At 34.9% G+C, this 7,350-nt stretch overlaps 1 non-coding gene across 1 annotated transcript; it reads right to left on the reverse strand.

Moving 5' to 3' along the window:
- Nucleotides 1–939: 939 nt before the first annotated feature.
- On the reverse strand, nt 940–1,046 carry LOC113251575 (U6 spliceosomal RNA). Its single transcript, XR_003314548.2, has one exon. It is a non-coding gene; the product is annotated as a U6 spliceosomal RNA (small nuclear RNA).
- Between the last annotated feature and the right edge of the window lie 6,304 nt (nt 1,047–7,350).

Consider the following 7,350-nt stretch of genomic DNA (forward strand, 5'->3'; position numbering starts at 1 on the left):
AAAGCCCATGAATTCAGAAAGTTTGTTGTTTAGAGTAAGGCTCTGCAAAATAAGCATCCACACAAAAAAGAATATAGCATGTTAGATGGTGAAACATAAGAAAACAAGATAAATCAGGGAAGTGACAAGTAGTCATGAGCAAATGGGATGTTTTGTGGTCCCCCATACCTCCCCCACCCCCCGCCCAGTGGTTGAAGGGTCATGGTCATTTCTGTTAGGGGTGTTGAGATTAGATCACATGAGAAAGAGGTGATATTTGAGTAAAGACCTGAACAGATGGGTGAACAGGTTGTGAATATCTGGGATAAATTTCTTAGTACAAGAAACTGAAGCTTTCATTCATAAGGCCCTGAAATATGAACACGCATGCCTGCATATTTAGGAAAAATGCAAAAAAAGGCCAATTTTGTGCTGTCTGGGAGATTACTGGGAAATTACATCTAAGAAACAACTGGTTGGATAGAAGAGGACAAAATAGGTCACTGTACATAGTTTGTCTTTTACTATGAGTGAAACGGAGCACACGACATGGGTTTGACAGAGGAGTTACATGATGTGACTTAAGTTACTAAGATTGCTTTGCCGATGTGCTGAAAATCGGTATGTAGTGGGAAGGCAAAAGTAAACACAAGATGGAAGGTTAAGAAGACATTTCAAGAACTCTGGAAAGAAATGATGGTGGCTCAGACAGGCATAGTATGGGTTTGCTCAATGGCTAAGGAAAAAAAAAAAACAATTTCTGTGTGTAAGTTAAGCAATATTCTAGAAGGAAATCTATATGCATAATATTTTATACTAATATATACACATATGTAAGAACTAAAATAACACATGGTCCTATAAATAATTGCAACTTTTACTTTTTGAATAAATCTTCTGACAGAATAGTGTCTTTTTTCACTTAGGGGTGGTTGTACTGTTTTTTGTTGTTGTTTGTTTTTAAATATGGAATGCTTCACCAATTTGCATGTCATCCTTGTATAGGGGTCATGCTAATCTTCTCTGTATCATTCTAATTTTAGTTTATGTACTGCTGAAGGGAGCACAGTGGTGGTTATATTGTTAAAATTACAAACAGTCTTGTTCTGTTCTCTGGGCCATTCCTATTCCATACTTTGGGCTGTAATAATTCATACAAAATCTCATTTCTAATCAGAAGTTTAAGATGAGAGAAAATATGTGTGTGTGTAGTATTTAACCAAGACCCATATAATTCAGTTTCTGCTTATGTAATTATTAAAAGTCAAATACAAAAGAATTTTCATCAGTTTTACTCACAAGACAGCTTTGTCTCTGCCAATATCCTATCCAGACCAGTTTTTTTTAAAAAAGAAACAAACCATTCTACCTATCGCTTTACCAAAAAACACACTTTTTACACATTTTACATAGACTTTTGGAAAAGGATGTATAATTTACATTACTTTAGAAGAGGGCAACCCCCCTCCCCACCCCCCAAATCACCATGGTCTTCCTCTTAATAAAATGTTAAATGGCAAGTTGGCTGTTTGACACCACTACTCCAAACCAATTCTGGTAAAATTGTTTCTCATGATACACCCCCTATGTTGTTCCAGGTGAGACTTGGTCAAGAAAGGAAAGCAGTAAGATTTAGAAGATGCAAAGGAAGCAAAGATCATTACTCTTGGTACATTGAGGTATACAGGCATGGTGATAAATAGGGGCAACTATAATGTGTTTCCTCTTATTTTAGAGCTAAACAACAACAGCACAGAACTGCTACTTAGAGCTGTTAAGAGTGACAGTTCCCTTAGAAGCAGCTGTTTTCACAGAGAAGCAGTTTTTAAAAGTGGCTGCTTAAAGCTTTCTAAAAGGTTCTAGATCTTCACAAGCTCCACTCTCATGGTTATTTCAGCTTCCAGATATGCAAGGATTCTAAGACTTTCCTACAATTTCCAATTTGTCTCTCACTTCTGATTCTTCAGACAGCTACAGTGACCTTTACTCCAACTCTCTGGCTATCCCCCACCCGCCCCACCCCAGTTCCAGAGGTACACTTTCCAACTCCTCCTACATTTCAGGAAACTCCAATTTCTACACTCAATTTCTTGCTCTGAGAATACTTCTACTGAGTGATATATGCAATGACATATCCCTTTGATGTCATCAACGGATGTGAGAAGTTTTTTTTAACCATTTCATACTCCATATGATGTAGACTATAGAAGTTTATGTAGAACTGACAATAGACATTGGAGATGTCATTTATTGACTGGCATATATAATAATACTAATTGGTAACATTTTTTGAGTTGTAACTATGGATGAGGCGAAGAGTAGAAACTCAACACAAGCCGTTATAGTGGATATAGTCAATATTCTCACTCCAAATGAAGAAATCGAGGTATAAAGATGGTAAGGTCAAAGAGATGTTGCAAAATAGGAATTCAAATAGAATTATTCTAAAACTGAGCTATGTTATAGATATATATGGTAAGCTATTTCACAAAAACAACCACATGTAACCTAGTGAGACATAACATCTGGTAGCTTTGAATCCTTCCTTCACTATTTGTAGCTGAACAACTAGGAGCTATCATCTCCTGGCTTAATATCATCTGTTTGGGTTGGCAAAGATTTGGAATATAACAAAAAACCTGTGCTCCATAGAGGACATATTTATTTTAAAAGTCAAGACTACTCATATTTCTCAGACTCTGCCTAGAAAATGAGCTGAAATGAAAAATAGTGCTGTCATATATAGAGAATCATCAATCTTAAGGTGGGTGCACATTTCCCTTTCCCAATAGAATGAAGCTGAAAGACATAGGTGAAAAGGGAAACCAAGTAAGTTCATCCTTTTCCTGGGTTATTAACCAAAAGTCATAGATTTCCCTTGAAAATGAGCTCACCTTTCCCAGTAGATTCTCCCATTCTTGTGTCCAGATCATTGCTTAAAGTGATAAACTGTAGGATTTAGTGACTCTGAAAGAGCTATAAACTTCTGAATATGCCCAATTTGTAGAATGAAATTATCACTGCCAGTAAGAGAATCTGTCTCATTTACTAAATCATATAAATATAAAATCACTAATTATTGGCACTCAAATAAAATGGTCTGTCATATTTATTGGTTAATTACAGATTAAATGAGAAATTACCATCATCAAGCATTTCTATACTTATTAAGGAAGTGTCATTGTGCTAATTCCACAAAGTATGATATTTATAGGTCTATAGATAAATATAGCAGGATTATAACTACATAATATAACCTGTATTTATGTATAACCTATAAAAGAATACTTTTATAGTTGAAAATTGAAGATGTGATGAAGTCATTTTGATAGATTCATTTGATAATTAGCCTACAGAGATAGAAAAAGACATATGAATAATGACTTAGACAATTAATTTCCTTTCTTCTTCAGGAAATAAAATATAGTATTAATATGTATCTATTTAAGTCATTTTCCAATACAATCATCTGCTGATAAAATAAACCCAGATTAAATAGATAATATGAGCATACTTTTAAAATAAATTATGAATAATGGTACCTATGCAAAAAAAATTTTTTAAATACATTTAAGATGAAGTTACTTATTATATCCTACCATGACCATATATTTCATCCCATACATGTATTAGCCCTGTGCTATATTTTCTCTGTACTACATCTAAGTCTTTGAGTGATACCTGGGCTAACCCCTTGGTCATGCAGGCCAGTTCTAGGTCAAATTAATGGTCTGGAACTGCAACAAAGTCCTTACTTCCACTTGAAAATCATTTCGCTTTTCCTTCATCTACCTGCTCTCCCAATTTACGTATTAGTTACTCAAAACCTTTGCCATTCTCCTCACACTATCCAGCCAGCCCTCTTTATTACCATGCCATTAGACGACCATATCTCCTTGCCATCAAGTGTAAACTATTTCCAAGTGCTTATCCTTTCAACATATTTCTGTATACATTCTTACTGTCATAATCTCTTTAGTCTCAGAAGTGCTGGCTCCTCCTTCTAAGACAAGAAGCCCATCTTCCTGACTTCTAATGCCTATCTCTGGCCATCGTACCAAAAACGACTTGAATAATTATCATTTCCCTCTCTCTTCAACTTCTCTTTGTCTGGCAACTCTTTTCTATTACCTTATAAGCATATAGAAATGTCTTCCAATCCATAAAGTTTCCCCATGGTTTGGTTCTCATTTTCCCTATGCTCTTTCATTGCTGCTCTCACTATGCTTACCTATTTCAAAAAGAAATGCACCAGCAGAAAATATTTTCAAAGAAAATAATACATACACAAAATTAAAAAAAAAATAGTATATATGTTTATAGTAAGAATAAGGAAAAAATTAATGTAATTGAAGAAAACAAGTACAAACTATGATTCAAAAAATCATTCCTGAGGCGCCTGGTGTCTCAGTTGATTAAGCGTCTGAATCTTGATTTTAGCTCAGGTCATGATCTCAGGGTTGTGAGATTGAGCTCCATGTCAGGCTCCATACTCGGTGGAGTGTATTTGAACTTCTCTCTCTCCTTTTCCCCCTTTCCCACCCCCCTGACACCACACTCATACATGGATGCTCTTTCTCTCTCTCAAATAAATAAATCTTAAAGAAAGAAAGGGGGTTGGGGGGGAATGAGGGAGGGAGGGAGGGAGGGAAAGAAAGGAAAGAAAGAAAGAAAGAAAGAGAAAAGAAAGAAAGAAAGAAAGAAAGAAAGAAAGAAAGAAAGAAAGAAAGAAAGAAAGAAAGATCATTGCTGAAATAAGAGAGTCCTGGAAAATACATATTGAAAGATCATTCTATTATTGGAGAAAATTGACCCAGAAAGCCAACAATGAGACATGATGGTAAAATCAGTGAATTTTAAAGGGAAAGTAAATTTTCTTTGTCCTCCAGGCAAAAATATCAAGTCAAATACCTGATAGAGATAGTCAAATACTTGATAGAAGAGAAAATCAAATCATCGTCATAATTTTTGACAGCATCCTTTCATGCCAGAAGATAATAGCGTAACTTTTAAAAGACATTCAAAGAAAGGAAAGGTAAGCCAAAGATTTTATATTTATCCACAATATAAAAGCTGCAGACAAACTTTTATGAAGACACTTGAATCTTCTAAAGATTCTAGATGTCAGGGAATAATGAGCTCTTCTGAAAAGATTAAAGTGAAATTTGTTTTAAATAATCAGAAAGACTGAAGATATATCAACATAAACCTGCAAGTGAAAAGAAATATATCTTTACTTACAGAAATAGCAAAAAAATTCTTGCATGGTGTTTGAAATAGACTTGCCTCTAGGGATATTCTCAGGTATATAAATAAATGATAGACACTAAGATATTTACCATTACCGTTACCTTCTCCAAAAACAAAACAAATATCATAGTTAGGAAAAAGTATAAATCTTTTATTCAAAAAGGTACAACTTCAATTAATTGAGTCTTTATTTTAAAATCTCAGGTAGTCCATGCTCATTCTTCATTCAACTATCCACTTTAAATTTTTTATGTCCAGAAAATTTTAAACTATCACAAATTTGTAAGGCAAACTTTAATACTTTCTTCTAACAAAATATCATCAAATAAAATATAGGATTTGATATTCTCTCTCTAGCCAACAGATCTGGTGAAGGGTGACAAAATATATTGAGATGTTAAAAATTCTGCATATTTCTGTTCTCCTCCTTCATTGTTCCTGGATTGCTTCAATTTTAATCAGCAACCATAATGTTTATGACAACAAAAGCTAGTACTTTACTTCTTAATAGTTAGCCTATTAAAGGTAATTGTAGGCTACTTAATAATTATAAATTCTATCACACCAAATAAACAAAAAGTTGTTTTTTGTTTTTGTTTTTTTAAAAGATTTTATTTATTTGAGAGAGAGAGTGATAGAACATGAGCAGTGTGGAAGGGCAGAGGAGGGGTAAAAGCAGACTCCTAGGCAGGGAGCTCCGCACAGGGTTTGATCCTAGGGCCCTGGGATCAGGACCTAAACCAAAGGGCAGATACTTAACTGACTAAGCCATCCAGTGCCCCCACAAAAAGGTATTTTTAACAATTATTTTCCTCCTTAGAATCTTTCTTTGAAATTTTTTATTTCAAATTGTAGTTTAGGATAATGATTCTTAACAGGTTATTATTTAAAAAATATAGTTCCATGAAATATGATCAACTGAAGATTTTAGTTTTATAGACTCTACATACACACGAATGAGCACATGTAAAAACTTTTTAAATCTTAGTAATGCCTATGCCCCAGTTAATTGTATTTCGCCAGTATCAGTTTTCTGGTTTGGGTACTCTACTATAATTAGGTAAGATACTACCTTTGGTGGAAGGTTGGTAAAGGCTATACATGGTATTATTTTTATATATATCTGTACTATTTTTGCAACTTCTTATGAGTCTATAATTATTTCAAACTTAGAAGTTAAAAAGTAAAAAAAAAGTTTAAAACTAAAATTATTTATTATAGCTTATAAGTTACAACAGAAAACATTTTTTTAAAAAATTTAATGTTCCTTTTAAAGGCATATTGATTCACTCCTTTTTTGTGTCCATCCATTAAAAAAAAAATCAGATCAAGGAAAAAAAAATTCTTGGAGTGGGGCAGTATTTTCATTCAAATTCATTCATATCGAATTTATTCCCCTTTTCAGGTTAAGTTGACTTGGCACCAGCAAGACTAGCAGTTTGAAACTTTTTTGCAGCAGGTACAGGTGAACTTGGGGTAGCTGCTCACTTTGACCCTGGAGACTCTGCAGACCAGAGAAAAGTCCCCTTTTAACCTGCAGACCCATCCTATGATCTGCAGGCAAGACTTGAGGATCCGCAGAGGGAGGCCATCTGCAGAAGTACACAACCTGATTTCTCTCTTGCCCCTTGTGTTTGTCTTAATTTTAAAGTGTCAAAGAATGGGAGGACAGGTGATCTTATTTTGCTTGAGTGATCCTGAGTCATTACTTTCCATGTCCGGGAAGAAAACTTGGGCGCAGTGAGTAGTGTGACAGGCTCTTAGGAAACGGTTATGGGCTCAGCGCCCTTGTGGCGCCATCTTGTGTGATGTCCTGTGCAAACACGTGTGCCTTCTTAGGTGGAGCACCTTTGGCAGAAAACTGCCACTCTCATACATGGTTAGGATTAGTCAGGCAGTGAGGTAAGAACAGTGCCTTGCATGTGGGAAGAGGGGAAGAGGGTACTTTTCCAATATTGGCAGCTGTGTGGGACTCTAGCCAGCCCTGCTTTAGTGTGTCCACCCACACCCACTTACCCTACTCATTTTTTAAAGAATTCTCCAGTGAAAATAGAAATAAAAATTTTATCTCCAATTTTAATAATATTACACAAAACAATATCCTATAAAAAGATGAAATTG

This window comes from Ursus arctos, unplaced genomic scaffold (assembly GCF_023065955.2).
Source record: "Ursus arctos isolate Adak ecotype North America unplaced genomic scaffold, UrsArc2.0 scaffold_10, whole genome shotgun sequence".
NCBI lineage: Eukaryota > Metazoa > Chordata > Mammalia > Carnivora > Ursidae > Ursus > Ursus arctos.